The sequence below is a fragment of the Equus quagga genome, chromosome 12 (assembly GCF_021613505.1).
Source record: "Equus quagga isolate Etosha38 chromosome 12, UCLA_HA_Equagga_1.0, whole genome shotgun sequence".
Lineage (NCBI taxonomy): Eukaryota > Metazoa > Chordata > Mammalia > Perissodactyla > Equidae > Equus > Equus quagga.
In genome coordinates this window covers 20,140,213-20,163,701 of record NC_060278.1, presented here as the reverse complement: position 1 = coordinate 20,163,701, position 23,489 = coordinate 20,140,213, and the positions used below count along the sequence as shown (strand labels likewise).

General features: G+C 39.6%; 1 pseudogene; it reads right to left on the bottom strand.

Moving 5' to 3' along the window:
* Positions 1-22,093, bottom strand: part of LOC124248723 (phytanoyl-CoA dioxygenase, peroxisomal-like) — a 28,051-nt pseudogene extending 5,958 nt beyond the window's left edge.
* Positions 22,094-23,489: the final 1,396 nt, after the last annotated feature.

Below are 23,489 nucleotides of genomic sequence, written 5' to 3'. Positions count from 1 at the left end.
ATCTTTTGTTGTCATTTCAACAGTCTTCAGAGCAGCTTTACTAGGAGTAGATTCTATCTCAAGAAACAGCTGTCTTTGCTCATCCATAAGTAACTCTTCACCTGCTAAAATTTGATCATGAAATTGCAGCACTACATCATATCTTCAGGCTCCACTTCTAATTCTAGTTCTCTTGCTATTTCCACCACATCTGCAGTTACTTCTTCCACAGAAGTCTTGAACCCCCCAAAGTCATCCATGAGGGTTGGAATCAACTTCTTCCAAACTCCTGGTAATGTTGTTATTTTGACCTCTTCCTATGAATCATGAATGTGCTTAATGGCATCTAGAATGGGGAATCCCTTCCAGGAGGTTTTCAACTGACTTTGCCCAAATCCATCAGAGGAATCACTCCATGACAGCTATAGCCTTGTGAAATGTATTTCTTAAATAAGACTTGAAAGCTGAAATTACTCCTTGATTTATGGGCTGCAGGATCAATGTTGTCATAGGAGGCAGGAAAACAACATTAATCTCATTGTGCGTCTATATATCAGAGCTCTTGAGTGACCAGGTGCTTTGTCAGAGAGCAGTAATGTTTTGAAAGGAATCTTTTCTCTGAGCAGCAGTTCTCAAGAGTGGGCTAAAATATTCAGGAAACCACCTTGTAAACAGATACGCTGTCATCCAGGCTTTGTTGTTCCATTTGTAGAGCACAGGCAGAGTAGATTTAGCATCATTCTTAAGGACCCTAGGGTTTTCGGAATGGTAAGTGAGCACTGACTTCAACTTAAAGTCATCTGCTGCATTTGTCCTTAACAAGAGAGTCAGCCTGTCCTTTGAAACTTGGAAGCCAGGCATTGACTTCTCCTAGCAGTGAAAGTCTTCGATGGTATTTTCCAGTGTGAGGCTGTTTGGTCTACAGTGAAAGTCTGTTGTTTAGTGTAGCCACCGCCATGAGTTACCTTAGCTAGAGCTTCCAGATGACTTGCTGTGGCTTCTGCATGAGCACTTGCTGCCTCACCTTGCACTTTTATGTTATGGAGGTGGCTTCTTTCCTTCCACCTCATGAAACAACCTCTGCTAGCTTCCAACCTTTCTTCTGCAGCTTCCTTACCTCTCTCAGCCTTCATGGAATTGAAGAGATTTAGGGCTTTGCTCTGGATTAGGCTTTGGCTTAAGGGAATGTTGTGGCTGGTTTGATTTTCTATCCACACCGCTAAAAATTTCTCCACATCAGCAATAAGACTGTATCCCTTTCTTCTCATTCATGTGTTCACTGGAGTAGAAGTCTTAATTTCCTTCAAGGACTTTTCCTTGGCATCACAAGGCTAACTGCATGGCACAAGAGGTGTAGCTTTGGGGCTACCCCAGCTTTTGACATGCCTTCCTCACTAAGCTTAATCATTATTATGTTTTGATTTAAAGTGAGACACAAGTGACTTTTGCTTTCCCTTGAACACTTAGAGGACATTGTAGAGTCATTAATTGGCCTAATTTCAATACTGTTGTGTTTCCTGGAACAAGGAGGCCTGATGAGAGAGAGATGGGGGACCAGCTGGTTGGTGGTGCAGTCAGAACACACACAACATTTATCGATTAAATTTGGGGTCCTATATGGACATGGTTCATGGTGACCCGAAACAATTACAAAAGTAAAATTAAGATCACAGATTATCATAATGAATAATAATGAAAAAGTTTTCAATATTGGGATAATTACCAAAACTTGACAAAAAGACAGGAAATGAATAGATGTTGTTAGAAAAATGGCGCCAATAGACTTGCTCCATGCAAGGTTGCCACAAACCTTCAATTTGTGAAAATGCAACATTTGCAAAGAGCAATGAAGTGAAGCACAAAAAATGAGGTATGTCTGTAATTGAGACAGAAGTCCTTAAAGCCATGTTCTTTACTTCTTCCAGAACCACATTCATTCGTCCTGACTTAACAACAAATGCTCTCTCCATTCTGACCACCATTATGGGGTTTCAGGACCTTGTTGTCTTATACCTAAAATGCTAATCATCTCCTCTCTGGTTACTCTGCATCTGGACTCCTATACCTCCAATACATCCTGCCCCAGACCCCAAGATTATCAACAAACAGATTTGATCTCACCACTCATGGGCCCCAAAGCATTTAATAATCCTCCAGCATCAGCAGCTGAATTGACAAACTGTAGAACAGCCACAAATAGAAGTGGTGGCTCCTCAGAGCCTCTACTGGTCTCTCCAGCTGGAGGAGATGAACCCTCCCTCTTCCTTACTCTGAGGGCCATCAGTCGATGTAAGACTTGCTTGGCACTTGTGACACACATCTGGAGAGGCCATGTTTATATCTTATTCTGCAATGAGGTTTTATAATCTCAGGTCCTACCAGCACCTACCAAAGTTGCCCATGTTGGTTGGCTTTCAAACACCTGTTGAAAGAACAAAAATGGTCATTATTTTATCTGACATCCTTCAATTTTCCCTGACCTCATTCGAAATCCTAGAACAATGTTTTGATCTGAAAGAAAATAAATTTCTTTCATTTCATTGGTAAAGCTCTTTATGGTACTGTGTGAAATCAAAACAATAAAAGATTCTGATCAAGACTCAGCCCCTAGGCAGAACTGCCTCCCACTGGGGATAATCCTGTGTCTTCAGGGAGCGTTTGTGTGAGCCTGGGAACACAGCCAGACAGCCATGGTTCCCGTCAATGTGCTCCATGGCCGTCCAAGCACAATGTTCTTGCTGGGCCTGAAGGGGAAATAGTGCAGATCCTAGTGCAAGGGTTGATGAGATGTCTCCTTGCCTGAAACTGTTACCAATTTTTTTTTCTTTCTGCTTTTTCTCCCCAAATCCCCCAGTATATAGTTGTATATTTTAGTTGTGGGTCCTTCTAATTGTAGTATGTGGGGATGCAGCCTCAATGTGGCCTGATGAGTAGTACCATGTCCGTGCCCAGGATCCAAACCAGAGAAACCCTGGGCTGCCATAGTGGAGCGCTCAAACTTAACCACTCGGCCATGGGGCCGGCCCCTTGCCTAGCTCTTAAAACAGAGTTACGCAAAATTGGTGTGTAGAACGTATTCTTACTTTGGCCCATTTTAAAACATTAAGGAAATTATACTAGTTGAAGTCTCCTGCTTTTATTTTTTAAATAAAAGCTAGATTTTATTCCAGCACATCAAGAAACAATGCAAATGAATCAGAAAGACATATATTTGTAAATCATTTCTCAGATATTAGAATAGGACAGTTCACCTGGACAACTTTAAACGTCTTAAAATTGAGTGGCCATTATCCCCCAAACCAGTCAAATCGGTCTAGTAAATCCACTTACACCAAGAAGTTTTGAGGTGTTTAAGGTCCAGGTGACGTTTATTTCTTTTCCCAACTTTTTAGTTTGAAAAATTTTAAATACAGAAACTTGAAGAAATAGCAGAATGGATCGTCCTAGCAACGTGAAGTTGTTGATATTTACCACATTTCCTTTCTTCTTTCTCTCCACGTATAACCTGTGCAGCTTCCATACAGGTAGATACGCAGCCTTGTTTCTGTTTTGGGTGAGCCACTCACAGAAGGCAATTACAGACATTGTGACGGGTGGCAGGTGGACGACATCCATACTATACCAGCATGTACTTTCCTCAGGTGATCAGATTGCCTTGCATGCAGCCATAGTGTTTTCACAGCAGTTTTGACAATTTTAAGGGAAGAATGAAAGAGAATTTCCAGGGTATAAAATAATTGAGGTGAGGAAAACTAAGAGAAATACCAAGTGAGAGAAAGTCTTTTTAAAAATTAGAATATGCTGCACATATGATTGTACAACTTGTTTCTTTTTACTAAGATATCTTGGACATAATTTCCTATCAGGTTTTATGGTAGAAATATCCCCATTAGTTTTTACTCTTAGTTAGTAAGCATTGTATGGCTGTAGGATACTGAGTTATTGAAACATGGATAGATATTGAAGAGGTTTCCAGTTGTTTCCAGTTGTCTTTCCTTAAGTTTTGTTGAATACTGATCCTTGAAATGTTGGAAACCTAAAAGTTGTACTTCCAGACCCCAGCTAATAAGATTTGATCATTTTCTTTTTTTATATTTATTTTTTTATTGCAGTAACATTGGGTTATAACAGTATATAGCTTTCAGATATACATCGTAATATATTTTGAATTCTGTGTAGATTACATCATGTTCACCACCCAAAAACTAAACATAGTCCATCACCTCACATGGGAGCCTCATCACCCCTTCTGCCCTCTCCCCTCCCCTCTTCCCCTTTGGTAACCACCAATCTAATCTCCAGTGCTATGTGTTTGCTTGTCGTTGTTTTTATCTTCTACTTATGAGTGAGATCATACGGTATTTGACTTTCTCCCTCTGACTCATTTCACTTAGCATAATACTCTCAAAGTCCCTCCATGTTGTCACAAGTGGCCAGATTTCATCATTTCTTATGGCTGAGTAGTATTCCATCATGTATATATACCACATCTTCTTTATCCATTCATCCCTTGATGAGCACCTAGGTTGCTTCCAAGTCTTAGCTATTGCGAATAATCCTGCAGTGAACATAGGGGTGCATGTATCTTTATGCATTTGTGTTTTCACGTTCTTTGCATAAATACCTGGCAATGGAATAGCTGGATCATAAGGTAGATCTATTCTTAATTTTCTGAGGATACTCCATACTGCTTTCCATAGTGGCTGCACCAGTTTGCACTCCCACCAGCAGTGTACTAGGGTTCCCGTCTCTCCACATCCTCTCCAACACTTGTTGTTTCCTGTCTTGTTACTTATAACCATTCTGACCAGACTGAGGTGATATCACATTGTAGTTTTGATTTGCATTTCCCTGATAGCTAATGATGTTGAACATCTTTCCTTATGCCTGTTGGCCATCTGTATATCTTCTTTGGAGAAATCTCTGTGCAGATCTTTTGCCCATTTTTCAATTGGATCGTTGTTTTTTTTTTTTGGTTGTTGAGATGTATGAGTTCTTTGTATACTTTGGATATTAACCCCTTATCTGATATATGGTTTGCAAATATCTTCTCCAAACTGTTAGGTTGTCTTTTCATTTTGTTGATGGTTTCCTTTGCTGTGCAGAAGATTTTTGGTTTGATGTAGTCCAATTTGTTCATTTTTTTCTTTTTCTCCCACTCAGTCAGACATGGTACTTGAAAATATGCTGCTAAGACTATGTCAAAGAGCATACTGCCTGTTTTCTTCTAGAAGTGTCATGGTTTCGGGTCTTACATTCAAGTCTTTATTCCATTTTGAGTTGATTTTTGTGCATAGTGTAGGTAATGGTCTACTTTCATTCTTTTGCATGTGGCTGTCCAGTTTTCCCAACACCATTTATTGAAGAGGTTCTCCTTTCTCCATTGCATGCTCTTGGCTCCCTTGTCAAATATTATCTGTCCACAAATGTGTGGGTTTATTTCTGGGCTCTCAATTCTGTTCCATTGATCTGTGTGTCTGTTTTTGTGCCAGTACCATGCTGTTTTGGTTACTATAGTGTTGCAGTATATTTTGAAATCAGGAAGTGTGATACCTCCAGCTTTGTTCTTTTTTTCTCAGGAATCCTTTGGCTATTCAGGGTCTTTTGTTGTTCCATATAAATTTTGGGATTCTTTGTTCTGTTTCTGGGAAAAATGCTGTTGGAACTTTGATAGGGATGGCGTTGAATCTATAGATTGCTTTAGGAACTATTGACGTTTTAACTATGTTAATACTTCCAATTCAAGAGCACAGACTATCTTTCCATTTCTTTGTGTCTTCTTCAATTTCTTTCAACGGTGTTTTATAGTTTTTGGTGTACAGATCTTTCACCTCTTTGGTTAAGTTTATTCCTAGATATTTTATTCCTTTTTTTGCAATTGTAAATGGGATTGTATTCTTAATTTCTCTTTCTGCTACTTCATTGCTAGTGTATAGAAATGCAACCGATTTTTGTGTGTTGATTTTGTATCCTGCGACTTGACTGTATTCATTTATTATTTCTAAACTTTTTTTGTGGATTCTTTAGGGTTTTCTATATATAAAATCATGTTGTCTGCAAAGAGTGACAGTTTCACTTCTTCTTTTCCAATATGCATCTCTTTTATTTCTTTTTCTTGCCTGATTGCTCTGGCTAGGACTTCCAATACTATGTTAAATAAGAGTTATGAAAGTGGGCATCCTTGTCTGGTTCCTGTTCTTAGAGGGATAGCTTTCACTTTTTCTCCATTGAGAATGCTATTAGCTTTGGGTTTCTCATATATGGCCTTTATTATGTTGAGGTATTTTCCTTCCATGCCCATTTTATTTATAGTTTTTATCATAAATGGATGCTGAATCTTGTCAAATGCTTTCTCTGCATCTATTGAGATGATCTTGTGATTTTCATTCTTCATTTTGTTAATGTGGTCTGTCATGTTGATAGATTTGTGGATGTTGAACCATCCCTGCATCCCTGGGATGAAACCCACTTGATCATGATGTATGATCTTTTCATAGTATTGTTGTATTCAATTTGCTATAGTTTTGTTGAGGATTTTTGCATTGATGGTAATGAGTGATATTGACCTGTAATTTTCTTTTTTTGTGTTGTCCTTGTCTGGTTTTGATATCAGGATAATGTTGGCTTTGTACAATTAGTTAGGAAGCCTCGACTCCTCTTCAATTTTTCGGAATAGTTTGAGAAATATAGGTGTTAAGTTGTCTTTGAATGTTTGGTAGAATTTACCAGAGGTGCCATCTGGTCCTGGACTTTTATTTTTTGGGAGGTTTTTGATTGCTGTTTCGATCTCCTTACTGGTGATCGGTCTATTCAAATTCTCTACTTCTTCTTGGTCCAGTTTTGGAAGGTTGTATGTTTCTAAGAATTTATCCATTTCTTCTATATTATGCAATTTGTTGGCATATAGCTTTTCATAGTATTCTCTTATTATCTTTTGTATTTCTGAGGTGTCCATTGTAATTTCTCCTCTTTCATTTCTGATTTTATTTCTTGGAGCCTTCTCTCTCTTTTCTTGGTGAGTCTAGCTAATGGTTTGTCAATTTTTTTTATATTTTCAAAGAACCAGCTCTTGGTTTCATTAATTTTTTCTATTGTTTTTTAGTGTCTATTTCATTTATTTCTGCTCTGATTTTTATTATTTCCTTCCTCCTCCCAATTTTGGGCTTTGTTTGTTCTTCTTTTTCCAGTACCTTTACATGCACTGTTAGATTGTTTATTTGGGAGTTTTCTTCTTTGTTGAGGTAGGCCTGAATTGTTATAAACTTCCCTCTTAGAACCGCTTTTGCTGTATCCCATAGATTTTGGCATGTCGTATTTTCATTTTTATTTGTGTCCAGGAATTATTTGATTTCTCCTTTGATTTCTTCATTGACCCAGTTGTTGTTCAGTAGCATTGTGTTTAATCTTTGCATTTTTGTGGCTTTTCTGGCTTTCTTCCTGTAGTTGATTTCTAGTTTCATACCTTTGTGGTCAGAAAAGATGCACAGTATTATTTCAATCTTTTCAAATTTATTGAGACTTGTTTTGTGGCCTAATAGGTGATCAATCCTGTAGAATGTTCCATGTGCATTTGAAAAGAATGTGTATCCTGTGGTTTTTAGACGGAATGTTCTATATATATCTCTACGAAGTCCATCTGGTCAAATATGTCGTTTAAGGCCAGTGTTTCATTATTGATCTTCTGTTTGGAGGATCTATCCATTGGTGTCAGTGGAATGTTAAAATCCTCTACTATTATTGTGTTACTATTTCTCCTTTTATGTCTGTTAATAATTGCTTTATATATTTAGGTGTTCCTATGATGGGTCCAAAGATATGTACAAGTGTTATATTTTCTTGTCGGGTTGTTCCCTTTATCATTATGTAGTGCCCGTCTTTGTCTCTTGTTACAATTTTTGTTTTAAAGTCTATTTTGTCTTATATAGGTATTGGTACCCCCGCTTTCTTTTCTTTCCCATTTGCATGAAATATCTTTTTCCATCCTTTCACTTTCAGTTTGTGAGTGTCTTTAGGTCTGAAGTGTATCTCTTGTATGCAGCATATATGTGGGTCTTGTTTTTCTATCCAACTGGCCACCCTATGCCTTTTGATTGGAGCATTTAGTCCATTGACATTTAAAGTAGCTATTGATAAATATGTATTTATTTCCATTTTGTTACCTTTTTTCTGGGTGTTTTAGTAGTTCTTCTCTGTTCCTTTCTTTTTCTCTTGCTCTCTCCCCTGCGGTTTGATTGCTTTCTTTAGTAATGTGTTGAATTTCTTTTGTCTTACTTTTTTGCTTACTTATTATAGGTTCAGATTTGTGATTACCATGAGGATCCTATTTAATATCCTATGAATATAACAGTCTATATCGAGTTGATAGACTCTTTAGCTTGACCTCTTCCTAAAGGTTCTACTTTTTCACTCCCCTCCTCCCACATTTTATGTTTTTGAAATCATATATAGTCTCTTGTTTAGTGTGTGCCTACTCATTACCCTCTTATCATTGAAACAGGTGATTTTAGTACATTTGTCTTTTAACCTTCATCTTCTCTTCATAGGTAGTTATCTGCTACCTTTACTATATTTTTACCTTTAGATGTGATTTTATTGCCTGGTTTTTTGGGTGGTCTTTTGTTTTTTGATAATTTTTTTATCTCTATTTGTGGTCATCACTTTCCCACTTAAATAAGTCCCTTCAGCATTTCTTGTAGAACTGGTTTCTTGGTGATAAAGTCCTTTAATTTTTGCTTGTCTAGGAAGCTCTTTATCTCTCCTTCCATTCTGAATGACAACCTTGATGGATAGAGTATTCTTGGCTGTAGGTTTTTTCCTTTTAGCACTTTAAATATGGCATGCCATTCTCTTCTCACCTGTAGGATCTCAGCTGAGATGTCCGCTGATAGCCTTATGGGCTTTCCTTTGTATGTCACTTGTTGCCTTTCTCTTGTTGCTTTTAGGATTCTCTCTTTATCTTTAATTTGGACATTTTAATTATAATATGTCTTGGTGTGGGCCTCTTTGGGCTTATCTTCTTTGGAACTCTCTGTGCTTCCTGTACTTGGATGTCTGTTTCCTTCCTTAGGTTAGGAAAATTTTCATCTATTATTTCTTCAAATAAATTTTCTGCCCCTTTTTCTCTCTCTTCTCCTTCTGGGACACCTGTAATATGAATGTTGGCACACTTCACATTGTCCCAGAGTTCCCTTAGACTGTTCTTCTGTCTAATTCTTTTTTCTTTTTTCTTTTCAGCTTGGGTGATTTCCTCTAGTCTTTTGTGTAGCTTGCTGATCCATTCTTCTGCATCCTCTACTCTGCTATTGAGTCCCTCTAGTGAATTTTTCATTTCCAGTATTGTATTCTTCATTTCTGATTGGTTCTTTTTCATATTTTCCAATTCTTTGTTGATGAGCTCACTGTGTTCATCCAGTCTTCTCCCAATATCTGTGAACATCCTCATGGTAGTTTGTTTTAACTCTTCCTTGAGTAGGTTACTTATTTCTGTTTCATTAGTCCTTTTCCTGGGGTTTTGTCCTGTTCTCTAGCTTGAAAAGTATTCCTTTGTCTCCTCATTATGCCTCTTTCTCTGTGCTTATTTCTGTGTATTAGGTGAGTCGGCTATGTCTCCTGATCTTGGAGAAGTGGCCTTATGTATGAGATGCCTTATGAGGCCCAGCAGTGTGCTTCCCTCTCGTCACCGGTCCGAATGATCCAGGAGTGCCCCTTTGTGGGCTACTTGTGTTTTTCTGCTGTGGCAGGGTTGCTCTTACTGCAGGTACACAGGGAGTTTAGTCTTTCCTTCCCTGGCCAGCTGTTTGTAAATCCAGTTTGGGAAGCCTCAGCACCATTGGCTACAAAGTCTATCAGCACACTCCTATTGCAGTTTTCCTCTTAATTGGGTTGGTACCCAGTGTAGTTGGTTGCTAGGCTCAGGGGCTTACAGTTGCTATAGGCCTCAGGACTACAAGGCTGTTGTCAGTTCTCTTAGGAGTGCAGCTGCATGTGGCTGGCCCCTGGCATGGGAGCACTCAATTGTTTCAGGCTTTGGAAGGTGGGACTGATCCTTTCTATGGCTATTTGTGAAGCACAGGTCTTCTGCTGCTGATAAGCCTCACCCCCCACAGGACCACACACACTGTCAATACAGTCCTGGTCCATGCACACTTCCAAACCCTCTGGAGTGTACCCCAATGCCACACTGCAGAGGCCCCCACCTCTCCACCAATGCCCCCGACAGTTCACCTGGTCCTCACACAGGCCCTGCCCCACAGAGGCAGACACACTCACCTGTCTGTAGAGGATCAAGCCACCCAGTCGATTTAGGTCAAAAAGTAGCCTGAGGGCTTACTATTGGGTGGGGCCAGTCCCTAGGGTGGCCTGCCTGCCCTGGCTGAACTGGATTAAATCTGTGCTCTAGTGGGTGCGGCAGATGCCTGGGCTAACAGGCCAAGGGATGAACCTCACTGGTGCCCACCGGGGTCTGTGTCAGCAGACGTGGACCAATTCAGATCAATGGCCCCCACCAATGTCTCAGTCTCTGGAGAGGTCCCTCTTCTGACCAAAATGACCCCAGGGCCCACAAGGTGAGTCTCATTTCACCAAAGGACTGTCAGCACTCTCTCTGGTGGTTTTAGGTTGCTGCAATGAGTGACTTTGTGAGTGGGCCCTTTAAGGCCCGGGTCTTTTCGGCTTTCAGCCGATAGCTTCTCTAGGGGTATCCTCGCTGCAGTTAATACCCAGCGAGGCCAGATAGTAAGACCCTCATCTCAGTTGGGCTGAGTCTGATGTATGCTCAGAGCAGTATTGGCCCCCGCTCCGGAACTCACTCCTCCAGAGAGGGCTGTGTACCTTAGGGTGTCTCCCACCTGGCCAGATGAGAGGCTCCGCTGCTCCCAAAGGTGGCTTTTTTCCTCACCAGCAGGAATTTCTGCCTCTTCCGCCTTAGTCAGGACTGTCCCTTGTTGTGGGGATTCTTTTTATCCAGTTTTCAGTTTTCTATCCAGGCTAATTTTTCCAAAAATAGTTGTAACCTGGTTGTGTTCATGGGAGAGGATGAGTTCAGAGTCTGCTTACACTGCCATCGTGATGACATCTAGTCCTCTTTTGTTTATTTTCATTTTCTTTAAGTTACAGTTTATCAACTTTACTTAGAATAACAACACTGGCTTCTATTGTCTAGCTCTCTGTAAGGTATGAGAGCAGTCTCATATACCTTTTTCTGTTTTCTTCACCAAAACCCAATGGAGTAGTCCTTATGGCTGTGTGGTCTTAATGAGAAAACAAAGATGCCAGAGGTTGGCCTGAGCTATGTGAGTGACAGAGTTAGATTTCAGAGTCAATTCGAATTCCAAGTTCTGTTTCCCACCATTTCTTGCTGTTTCCTCAAAAATAAACCAGAAATAAGAAATAAATAATGAAGCATGAATTGTTTTCTCAAGAACAAAGAAAACAAAAGAACAAACCAGTCACCCAGGACGTCATTTTCATGATGTGTCTAGTCAGGCGTGCACCAGGCAGGATGGGGTCAGCAGGAACGGAAAGCAGAAAATTGGCCAGGGAACTGTTTATTTCTGAGCAAACTTCGACTCAGCCAGTTGGATACCTGTGATTACAAGAATGCCACCTGAAACAGGCCTGACAGACTGGGGACTCACCGTCTTAGTTTATTTAACACCATTTTAGATGTTGGCAAGTAAACTGATTGGAGACTAGGAATATGCTTTGTTTACTAACTGACATGACTATGAAGGAGTTTTTTAAATATATATTTAACAATTTTTAGGTGCTAGAATCTAGTTCATCTTATGGTGAATGGACAAATAGAGTTGTCCCATAAGCTCTTTCTATTTGGCATTATTTGCAGGGTGTTTGGGAATTGTAAGCATGACTAGTGAAAGGAGAAAGAATCTACCTTTGAAAGAACCCTTAACTCTTTTAAAGAAAATCAAGATGAAACCAGGTGTCTAAGGAAATGGTGTCTTAAAGAGATGATGTAATCTTTTCTATCATTGTTCACAACATCAGGATGCATGTATCAGGTACTCATTTGCACATGGGTAGTGTTGCAGTGAAGTGATGTTGCCTTATGGATGTCAAAACAGTAAAGTGAAATATTACTGTGTTAAGGAAAACTAACTTAGGGCAGCAACTAATAAAGGTGGTTGGTGAATCACTGAAGTGTGTTAAACCAGATTCTTACATTCAATTAAGTCATTACCCAAGCAGAAGTGAATGCTTTGAAACTCAGAGTGCATTGAGTTTTGCATCAACAATATATGGTAGCATTTCTGAGAGCCAATTCTAGTAATACAGCTCTTAGGTCTTCATCAGGGAAGCCTTCACTTCGTCTGAGTGAAATGGTCTAAGAAGAGACTTGGGAGGAAAAACCAACTTCGATGTCAATATCATGCTCTCAATATTGGCAAAGAGTAGCTGGTCTACCAGCCCGAGAAAGCTCTAAACAGATGTGGCTAACACAAAAAGTTCCAGCCTGGGCTTGACGCTGTGAACTCCAGGCTGTCCTTGCGGACCAAGTCCCTAAGGGGATTTTCTGCACCAAGGACAGCACCAACTCCAAGCTCACAGAGGAAGGCAACATTCCCAGCAACCACGGTGTCTGAACATCCAGTGGTAACAAGGGCCCCTTCCTGTTAAGGACACCTGGCTCTCACGGGCACCCATTTTCTCCACACCCTGAAGCCACTAGCCTGTCCTGTTAGCTCAGTGCCACAGAGGATGTGTTTCAGTAGAAACAAAGACAAGTTCCCAGGCTGTTTGGTAAAGCCCACATTTGAAAAATGAGAGGTGAGGAATACATTTTGGCTTTGAATCCTTCGTATTATCTTCTTCTGTTACGACTTCTTGTCCTCCCAACATATTTCAGAAATATTTTTTTTTAAAAATGCAGTAAAATATACATAACCGGAAATTTACCATCTGAATGATATTTAAGTGTACAATTCAGTGGCAGTTAGTGCTTTCACAGTGATGAGCAACCTTCACCACTATCTATTTCCAAAACACTTTCATCATCTCAAACAGAAACTCTGTACCCATTATGCAATATCTCCCCCTCCCACAGCCCTGGTCACCACTAATATGTTTGTCTCTACAAATTTGCCTATTCTAGATAGTTTATAGAAGGGTAATCACACAATATTGTCCTTTTGTGTCTCATGTATTTCACTTAGCATGTTTGAAGGTTCATTCATGTTGTAACCTGTATCAGAACTTCATTCCTTTTTATGGCTGAATAACATACATCCATATGTTTACATTCATCTATCTATGTATCTCACATTTTCTTTACCCATTCATTTGTTCCTGTTCCAATTCTCTTAGGTATCTACCTTTGAGTAAACTTGTTGGGTTATATGGTAGTTCTGTTTATCTTTGGAGGAGCCTTGGAGATGCTTTTTAAACATTGATGGCCTTGTGATATCTCTGAGATTTAATGACACCTAACAAAAGCAGGAAGTCTTTTTTTAATGGATGTGAACATTTGTATTTTTATTTCTATTTCTATTATTTTATTGAGGTCATAATGGTTTATAACATTGCGTAATTTCAGGTGTGCATTATTATTTACCACTTTATGTATAGATTGCTTTGTGCTCGCCACCAAAATTCTAGTTTTCATCCATTACCATACATCTGCTCCCTTTACCCCTTTTGCCAATCCCCCACCCCCTTCTCCTCCAGCAACCACTGATCTGTTCTCTTTATCCATGTGTTTATGTGTCTTCCACATATGACTGAAATCATACATTGCCTTTGTCTGGCTTATTTCACTTAAAATAATACCCTCAAGATTCTTCCATATTGTTTCAAATGGGGCAATTTTGTCTTTTTTATGACTGAGTAATATTCCATTGTGTAGATATACCACATCTTCTTTATCCATACATCAGTGGTTGGGCATTTGGGGTACTTCGACGTCTGGGTTATTGTGAATAATGCTGCAATGAACATAGGGGTGCATAAGTCTCTTTGAATTATTCATTTCAAGTGCTTTGGGTAAATATCCAGTAGTGGGATAGCTGGATCGTGTGGTATTTCTACTTTTAATTTTCTGAGAAATCTTCATGTGATTTCCATAGTGGCTTTACCAGTTTACATTCATACCAGCATGAATGAGGGTTCCCTTTTCTTCAGATCCCTTCCAACATTTGTTATTTTTATCTTGCTAATTAGACTAGTGTGAGGTGATATCTCACTGTACTTTTGATTTGCATTTCCCTAATAATTAGTGATATTGAACATCTTTTCATGTTGGCCATCTGTATATGCTCTTTGCAAAAATATCTGTTCATATTTTCTGTCCATTCTTTTTTTTTTTTTTGAGGACAATTAGCCCTGAGCTAACATCTGCTGCCAGTCCTCCTCTTTTTTCTGAGAAAGACTGGCCCAGAGCTAACATCCGTGCCCATGTTCCTCTACTTTATATGTGAGATGCCTGCCACAGCATGGCTTGCCAAGCACTGCCATGTCCACACCCAGGATGTGAACCAGTGAACCCTGGGTCATCAAAGTGGAATGTGCGAACTTAACCGGTGCACTACTGGGCTGGCCCCCCATTTGTGATGAGTTGTTTGTGTTTTTGTTGTTGAGTTGTATGAGTGCTTCGTATATTTTGGAAATCAACCCCCTGTTGGATATATGATTTGCAAATATTTTCTCCAAGTTTGTGGGTTGTCTTTTCCTTTAGTTCGTAGTTTCCTTTGCCTGCAGAAACTTTTTATTCTGATGTAGTACCATTTGTTTATTTTTTCTTTTGTTTTCCTTGCCTGAGGAGACATGGTATTCAAAAAGATACTGCTAAGAATGATGTCAAAGAGTGTACTGCTTATATTTTCTTCTAGGAGTTTTATGGTTTCAGGTCTTCCATTTAAGTTTTTAATCCATTTTTAGTTAATTTTTGTGTATGGTGTAAGATAATGGAGTACTTTTATTCTTTTGCATGTGGTTGTCCAGTTTTCCCAACACCATTTAGTGAAGATACTTTCTTTTCTCCATTGCATGGTCTTGGCTCCTTTGTCAAAGATTAGAAGTCCGTAGATGCGTGGTTTTGTTTCTGGGCTCTCAATTCTGTTCCGTTGTTCTGTGTGTTTGTTTCTGTGCCACTACCACACTGTTTTGATTACTATAGCTTTGTAGTATATTTTGAAGTCAGGGATTGTAATTCCTCCAGCTTTGTTCCTTTTTCTCAGAATAGCTTTGTCTAATTGGGGTCTTTTGTTGTTCCATATAAGTTTTATGAATCTTTGACCTATTTCCAAGGAGAATGTCATTGGGCTTCCAATTGGGGTTGCATTCAATGCATAGATTGCTCTAGGAAATATGGACATTTTCACTATGTTTGTTCCTCTGACCCATGAGCCTGGAATATCTTTTCATTTCTTTAAGTATTCTTTGATTTCTTTCAATAATATCTTTTAGTCTTCAGTGTAAAGGTCTTTCACTCTTTTGGTAAAATTTATTCCTAGAAATTTTATTCTTTTTATTTTGATTGTAAATGAGATCGTAATCTCGACTTCTCTTTCTGCTATTTCATTATTAGTCTATAGAAATGCAACAGATTTTGGTGGGTTAATTTTGTACCCTGAAACTTCGTTGTAGTTGTTGATTATATCTAAAAGTTTTCTCATGCATTCTTTAGGGCTTTCTCTACGTAGAAACCTGTCATCTCCAAACAGAGAGAATTTTACTTCCTCCTTTCCAATTTGGATCCCTTTTATTTCTTTATGTTTTTCTTATTTGCTCTGGCTAAAACTTGCAGTATTATGTTGAACAAGTGTGGTGAAAGTGGGCATCCTTGTCTGGTTCCTGTCTTCAGAAGAAGAGCTTTCAGTTTTTCTCTGTTGAGTATGATGTTCGATGTGGGTTTGTCATATTGATCTTCATTATGTTGAGTTACTTTCATTCTATATCCATTTTAGTGTGAGTTGTTTATCATAAATGGATGTTGGATATTGTCAAATGCTTCTCTGCTTCCATTGAGGTGATCATATGATTTTTATTCCTCATTTTGTTAATGTGGTGTATCACATTGTTTGATTTGTTGAACCATGCTTGCATCCCTGGAATAAATCCCACTTCATCATGGTGTATGATCATTTTAATGTATTGTATTGATTTACTAATATTTTGTTGAGGACTTTTTGCATCTATTTTTATCGGTGATAATGACCTGTAATTTTCTTTTTTTGTGTTGGCCTTGTCTGGTTTTGGTTGGGGTAATGTTGGCCTCATAGAATGAGTTAGGAGCTGTTTAATACTGCCAGACATACAGCTTTGATCTAACCTTTTATTAATTAGTGAGTGTTGTAGTGTACCTTATTCAGAGCAAAAATTCAATGAAAACTATTTAAAGTCTCTTCTTGTATCTGCCTCTGTATCTATGTATGTCTATATGTGTATGTTATACATATGTGATATTTTTCTACCTCTGGATGGTACAAATTCTGAAAGATCTCTTGTTAATTGGCTTAAGGTAAGTGATAACATAAATTATTTCTAAATGTACTAGAAAGTAACCCAAAGTTTTTCAAGGTATGATTATCTTTGGTAAAAACTGAGGGTAATTGTGGAAAAAATTATGTTACACCTTTGTAGATGTGGGATTCTAGTCTTGTTGATTATCTTTGAGGTTTTGTTATATACCTATAGACTGGATTTCCTGGCCTAAGGTATTGCCTTTGGCTTCATCAACTGTTCAAAGTGCTCTCTCGGAAAACATGAACTGGCCCCACATGGGATGGTCACTGGCAGGTCAGTGTCTGTTGGTACACAACCTTCTGCTAGTCTCTTGTTGTCTTATGCTGGTGTGACCAGCTACTCTAAGTCTCTAATGTCTTATACTCAAGCCTATCATCAACAGGATAAAGAAGCTTTCCTAGATTCCAACATAAAGGATCCCCTTGGTCACAGTCTAGAGCCAGGAGACTTCATAGACTAGAAAAGACATCAGTGAAAGAATTCCCTCCAGCGTCGCTGGAAGGTGTCATGTCAGGTACTTTTAAACGACCCACGCACATCTAAATTACAAGACATTGATTCATGGATACCTGTTTCTCATCTAAAAAAGCATCCAGATCTCACTTTTAAATGGATGGCTGCACCTGTCAGTGAGACGTGATTGAAACTAACCAAAACCAGAGCACCCTCTCATGGCCAAGAAGCAAAGGAAATCTGAGGTAGACGCTCAACCAACACTCAGGACTAGCCCTGTCATTCTCACTTTTCCTCCGTTGTATTACACCTGCTACCTTGGACAATATTGGACTCACTTGCCTAACCCCCCTCCTGAATTCAATCTTACCATAAGACCAGGAAGTTTATGGGAAGCTTTATGGCATAACAAACAAATTTATACTCAGGTGTTACTACTACCTATTTAACATTAGCCTGGGGAACTCCTCACTTTGGGGTCCAAAACCTTTGTCCCAGTTGCACCAAAGCCATTAGCCTGCAATGGCAACAACATAGTTGGTGGGTTAATCAGCACAGGACCCAAGGGGAAAAGTGAGATTTAGGAAGTATAGGATCAGGGTTAGGTGTTCTTGGACAGGCTGAGTTTGCCATTAATGAAAAAGGACACTCAGAAAAACAATTTTAATATAAAAAGGTAACTTAGAAGGACTATTATTCCAAGAAGAAGGTAAAGGATGTTCATCTTCTTGGGGTCATTTACCATTATTAAGATGCTTGGAACAAACTGAATGTATTGTGACAGAAAATGCCCATACTCAACAATGGAAGACAGCATGTACTATAACTGAACAAGGGCTTTCAGAGATGTTCATTCCAATAGAATCTGAAGTAGCAAGGGGCCAATGGCCTTCCTTGCTCATGGCAGAAGCCCAAAATGTACATCCACGGAAATTATATAACCTACCTAACTTACAGAAATTTGCTAAAGGTCCTGCAATTCACAGTTTAGTACCTAATCTTACAACAAACCATGATGTTCAATTAGTAGGAACAGAGAACATGTCGAATTCTACCCAAATTCTCCCTGTAGGGGAAGATGACCCTTATCAAAGAATTCCTGATGGACCCCTCCATCCACTCAAATTTGCTAATTCTGACAAGGTGTGAGGCTGTGCTCTGAACAGCAATAGAGCCCCAGATTTACTTCTACTTGGCCTATAACAACAGCACCCATGCAAACAAATTTACAGTATAAGCATAAAGAGAAATTTCATTGGGAGGTTTACAAAATACCTCTCTCGTACTTTCTGACCTGTATTATAATCAAAGTACTTTTTATCATAACTTTACTGGTACATGGTGTAATACTGGCTTTCCTAGTCAAATACAACTGCCTAAAAATAATAAGACTTACACTACTATTGATATTGATGATCAAAGGCTTTGGGAATTAGAACTACATCCACCACAGGATGTAATTCCAATGAAATCTAACTGGCCTGAAAGATCATTACAAATGGTGACTGATGATCTTAATCCTATATTAAGCCAGTCTGCCCAAACTTAGATAAGGTACACATAACAGTGGATGAAAGAGGCAAACCAATACTTAATTAGTATGAAATTACCAAAATACCTGGAATGGATTTTTTGGCTTCTTTTCTTGTCTCATTAAATTCATGACTACTCCTCCCTGGCTGCTTCAAATATCATTATTGATTTCTTATTATTGTTACTATAACAGTGCTATAAATGTTATAAAGTATGTGATCACAAAAGCACACATACAATGCCTGAAAAACAATTTGACTTCATTGAAAATAGTATAACCTATAAAAATGCTTCGCCTGTCGGTGCGTACCTCAATGACTGTGAGTTATACTTGGCCGTTTCTCCCCGATGTAGGTAACTGCACTGGTCAGTTCAAAACAAAGCCAACCACTCAGAGACATGATGGACCCAGGGCAGGAAGCAGCCACCCTGGCATCGAGGGACGATATTTTGATCACCAATGCTTTCTCTCCAAAGATTATTGATCGTAAGGGGAAATGATATAAGAAACTTTTATATTTTCAAGTACATGGGGAAGCCATTCTGGTTTGAACCTGATTTGGCCTAAACCTGTTTTTGACAAGAGCAGCCTGCCTTAACTGCCAATCATACATACCTTCTACATAAGCTTTAACTCGCTACTCTAAAGTAAAGAATGTACTTTTTGAAGATAAAGATGAATGCCTCCCTCCCTATGAAGCCAATACCAGTACCTCTTTGAAAGATAAGTTTTCCTTCCCATGACACAAGGGTCATGTTGGCTCTCTGTGAACATGCTAATCTGTAACAAAATATCTCCTTGAAACCTTAAAACAATGTACCCCTGTCATGCATGATGTATGTCTCTTTGTTGCAAACTGGAATATAACTGTGTTGAAAGCCACTTTTCTCCAGAGTACTTTGCACTCCCAGCCTACTTTGCACTCCCAGGTTATAGTCCTCAGCTTGACTCAAATAAAACTCTCTGCTATAGACTGATTATTGATTATTTGTGTCAATACTATCAAAAAGAAAACAGTAAATATTAAACAGGTTACAAAAAAAAAAGAGATAAACTTTCCTTTTGTCTTCAAAGTGCTTTCCATGCAGAGTTAAAAACTTACCTTCTTTAACTGAATGCACTATTGTGAAATGTCCTGGTCAGAGATGCTCTGAATTAGAAGATGAGGCTTTACAAATCAAAGACTTGAAGGAATCACGCAGCTTTCTTACTATTGCAATACTAAAGTGAGATACCACTGCGTCACTCACCAATTCTGTCTTTCCAGAACACCACTCAAGACACTTCAAAAAGATCAGGCTGATAATGATAAATATCCATAAAACGAAAAGACACCAACTACTGTTGACACTACGATTGGAATGTCTGTGTGATGTGCTATGTGAAAGCACCTTTAAAAAGAGCCTATGTGGCCAGAAATGAGTCTAAAGATTGAAAATGAATGAACAGATAAAAACATAATTCTCAATTTAGAAACTACCTCAGGATTAGGTGCATCTTCAGTTATTGTAACAAGAAAAAAAGGCAATGGATTTTATTTTATTAATTGCATCCACTCACGAATTGATCTCAGGTCACGAGATGAGTAAACAATGGGATTGTGGTTGTTGTTTATAGTCTTAATTGAAATGATGATAAAGGAAGTAGATCGATTTAAAAACAAAATCAAGTAACTCAGGCTGGATTACAACACGGTGTGGGGTTCACACTCTGAGTGGCCACTTGTGGGGCGACTTCGATGATCCGAGGTTTGTCTATGATCCTGGCCGTCCGGTTGCCCTTCTCTACGATCTCAATAATCCAGGCTTGGTGACCTTCACCATATTTGGGGGACTTTATCTCTGCACAAAACCGAGCTGCTTGCTCACGTGGTAAACAGATTAGAAGGCCTCCTGGCAAAGGGAAAAAGAAGAAAGAAAGGATTATTACTAGTCATGATGCTGTGCGAGCAGTTTCTCTGCCAAGATCTTTCCAAAACACTTCTGCACACAGCCACGTTCAACCAACAACCTGGGTGTCTCTGTGCAGCTGCCCTCTCCATACAACTAAAAAGCTGGCTCTGTTCTGTCTTCACTGTTCCACAGATGAAACCGTAGGGTAATTAAGCAACTTATCGTAAACTCCTACCGTACTAACAAACACACACAACAACAAACTTTCAACTGTGAAAATGACCTATCTGTGAACCATTTAATGCTGTGCAGGAGTAAGGTGTTGGAGGCCTCAATAACATAGGTGGAGGCTGATTGTTCTGTGCTACATGGCAGGAAATATTTAAAAACAAAAGAGAACTTTCCTTTTCAATTTGGTTCTCTACATGAATTCCTTATCTGACAAAGAAGATTTTTTAAATTTAAAAATTAACATTCAATAAAGAGTGTATGCCTCAAAGTATCTAGATTCTGTCATTGGCCCTGTTGTTATCTTCAAAATAGAAAAGATATAAAATATGTTAACGTAAACTTTAACAGCTATTTCAGTAGCTAGGACCAAAATGTGATATATTTATAAGTAGAAATAACACAATCAGGACAAAATATGTACTATACCCTTACAAAAAAGCAAACGTTTCTCATTTTTGAATAAATGAAGCTAACTGAATTTGTTGGTAATATTCGTTAATTCCTTCAACCTTTATTTCATGACCACCAGGTGGCACCAGTGGCCCACCAGGTGGCAGGCACATTCTAGCCAGACACTGAACTAATGGTTCAGCTGCCCTCTGGGAGCTTATTTCTAGAAAACAGATTTTGTTGTTTTTCAAAGACAGGCAGTTGAAGGGTCCTCTGGAAAGGCTGGGAGAGCCCTACTGGAGAACCACAGCCCTTCTGCAGGGCTGACGCGCGGGCCGGGCCTTGTGGGCTTCCTCTCCGCTGCATCCCAGAGTCTTCTGGGAGCTGCTATGATTATAGACGACGGGTTCACCCCAGACTGACTAACTCAGGTTATAGGCATCGGGTCTAGGTGTGGGTACTTTTTAAATCCCCAGATGATTCCATTCCTGTCAGGGTAAGGAAACTACTGAGTTACAGAGGGAAGGAAACAGAAACAAGAGAAACTGAAAACAAAAGAGAAGGGAGGACTTCAGGATGAGACACAAGAGTCAAGGTGGGGAAGAGAGAAAAAATGAGTTGAAAAGAAAAATGGCACTTTAGAGACATAATATACTATTTCATTTTGAAAATAGCCATTTCAAACATCTTTTTTCAAGGAAAAAGTACAGCCTGTTCAATGTAACTTAATGTTTATTACACTTATGTCAAATGCTAATTTTCCAATGAAATTGAATAATGGCTTATTTTTCCCACATTCTCCCTCCCATCCTATCACCAAACACAGAAAACACTGGACTTAAAATAAGTCACCTAAAATGAGCCGATCCCACACAGATGGCAGGAGACTGGTAACCTGCAGCACTGGAGGGGGCTGAGAACATTCCTTGCAAACAAGATCAAGGTTATCAGTGCTGACCTCACACAAAGTGGGTCAAGCTCATGTACTTGACTTCTTCACCCTCATGGAACTTTCCATTAGCCTCACTAGCTTAATCCTTGGATTTGGGCCCAGCATCCTTGTAGCTGATGTCTCTGAGCAGGTGCCTTGCATGAGGCCAAACATGTGTCCACAGGCCTTGCTGACAGGAACCATCTTGGTCAGGACGGGAAGGTTGTGAATCACAAAGAATACCTTGTCCCTCTGTTGTTTGGCCAGTTTCCATCCATTGCCCCAAATTCCAAAGCCTGTTCTCCCCAGAACTGTGAGTATAAACTTCTGTTGTCTTAAGACACACCCAGTTTGTGGTACTTTGTTTCGACAGTCCTAGCTGACTAATACAGGTGCTATGGAAAAAAAGCAGATGACTCCAAAACTCAGTTTCACCTGCTTTTTGGTCTTGGCTACAACTGGCCTTGCTGTAATCTGGCTCTGATTGATGTAATTAAGAAACTACAGTTGAACCTTAACCTCTTTTAGACACACGAGAAGCACCTGGGCTCAGTAACCATCTCAGAGAATTGTTTCACCAGAATAGTTGTATTAGCATTGTTCTTTCATTCGAGTGACTACTGAGACACACCAAGGACACAGTGAGCAGTACTCCTGTGTTCAAGCTTTCAAATGCCCCAGTGGGAGGAACACTGTCACTCAGGGGAGACAAGTTGATGCTACTCAGTTTGAGATTTGAGAAGATAATACACAATGTTGACTCAGCATTTTTGTTTGTGTGCTGTAAGCAAACATAATCTTTTCTCTTTCCTGTGGTTCTTTTTATAGTTTATCGGACAAGAGTCTTACTTTGGGAGCAACGGCAAATCAAGAGGAAACCACTGTAGGCTTGGTGCTAGGAGGCCCCACAGACATTTGCTCATCTCAGAAAATCATCTGCAAAGAAGTGATACCCAGGGCGTTTTCATCCATCACAATGAGAGGCATGTGTGTGTACAGAGCAGGCCCCAAGTTGAGACCCTGTGAGGGCGTCTGCTTTGGGGAGAAAGTTGCTCAAACAGCTGGGCTGGATGTGTCTACTTCAAGCTCCATCTTCTGAGTCTGTCAAGATGAAGTCAGATGTGGTGGCTTTTATAGAGATATGATGGGTACAGGCCTCCATAATGCCACTGGGACTACTGCTCAATAGCCTCCCAGCTTCTCTCCTCCTGTTCTGGGGAGGAGAGATGATGTCATCATTTCAGGATGGAGAGGACTCTGAGCTGAGGAGAGCCACCAAGTTCTTTCAGCAGCTGTCAACCCAAACTGCCCACCCTGTGGGGACATGAACCCACTGTGCCTGTGTACCTTGACAGACACAGAATGTCCAAGCTGGAAGGGTCTGAGAGAACATCGAGTCCAAAGGCGTTATTGTTCAGATCAGGCCCAGACAGGTGAAAGTCACAGATCTGGTTGCCAAGAAATCTGAGACCATGGTCTGGCATTCCAGGTCAGGGCTCTTCCCCTATATGCCAGAGCCTTACGCAGAAACTGGCTCAAAGATATTACAACTAAGACCAAAAACAGAAATGTGACAAAGCTGGACTACAGGCCATACTGT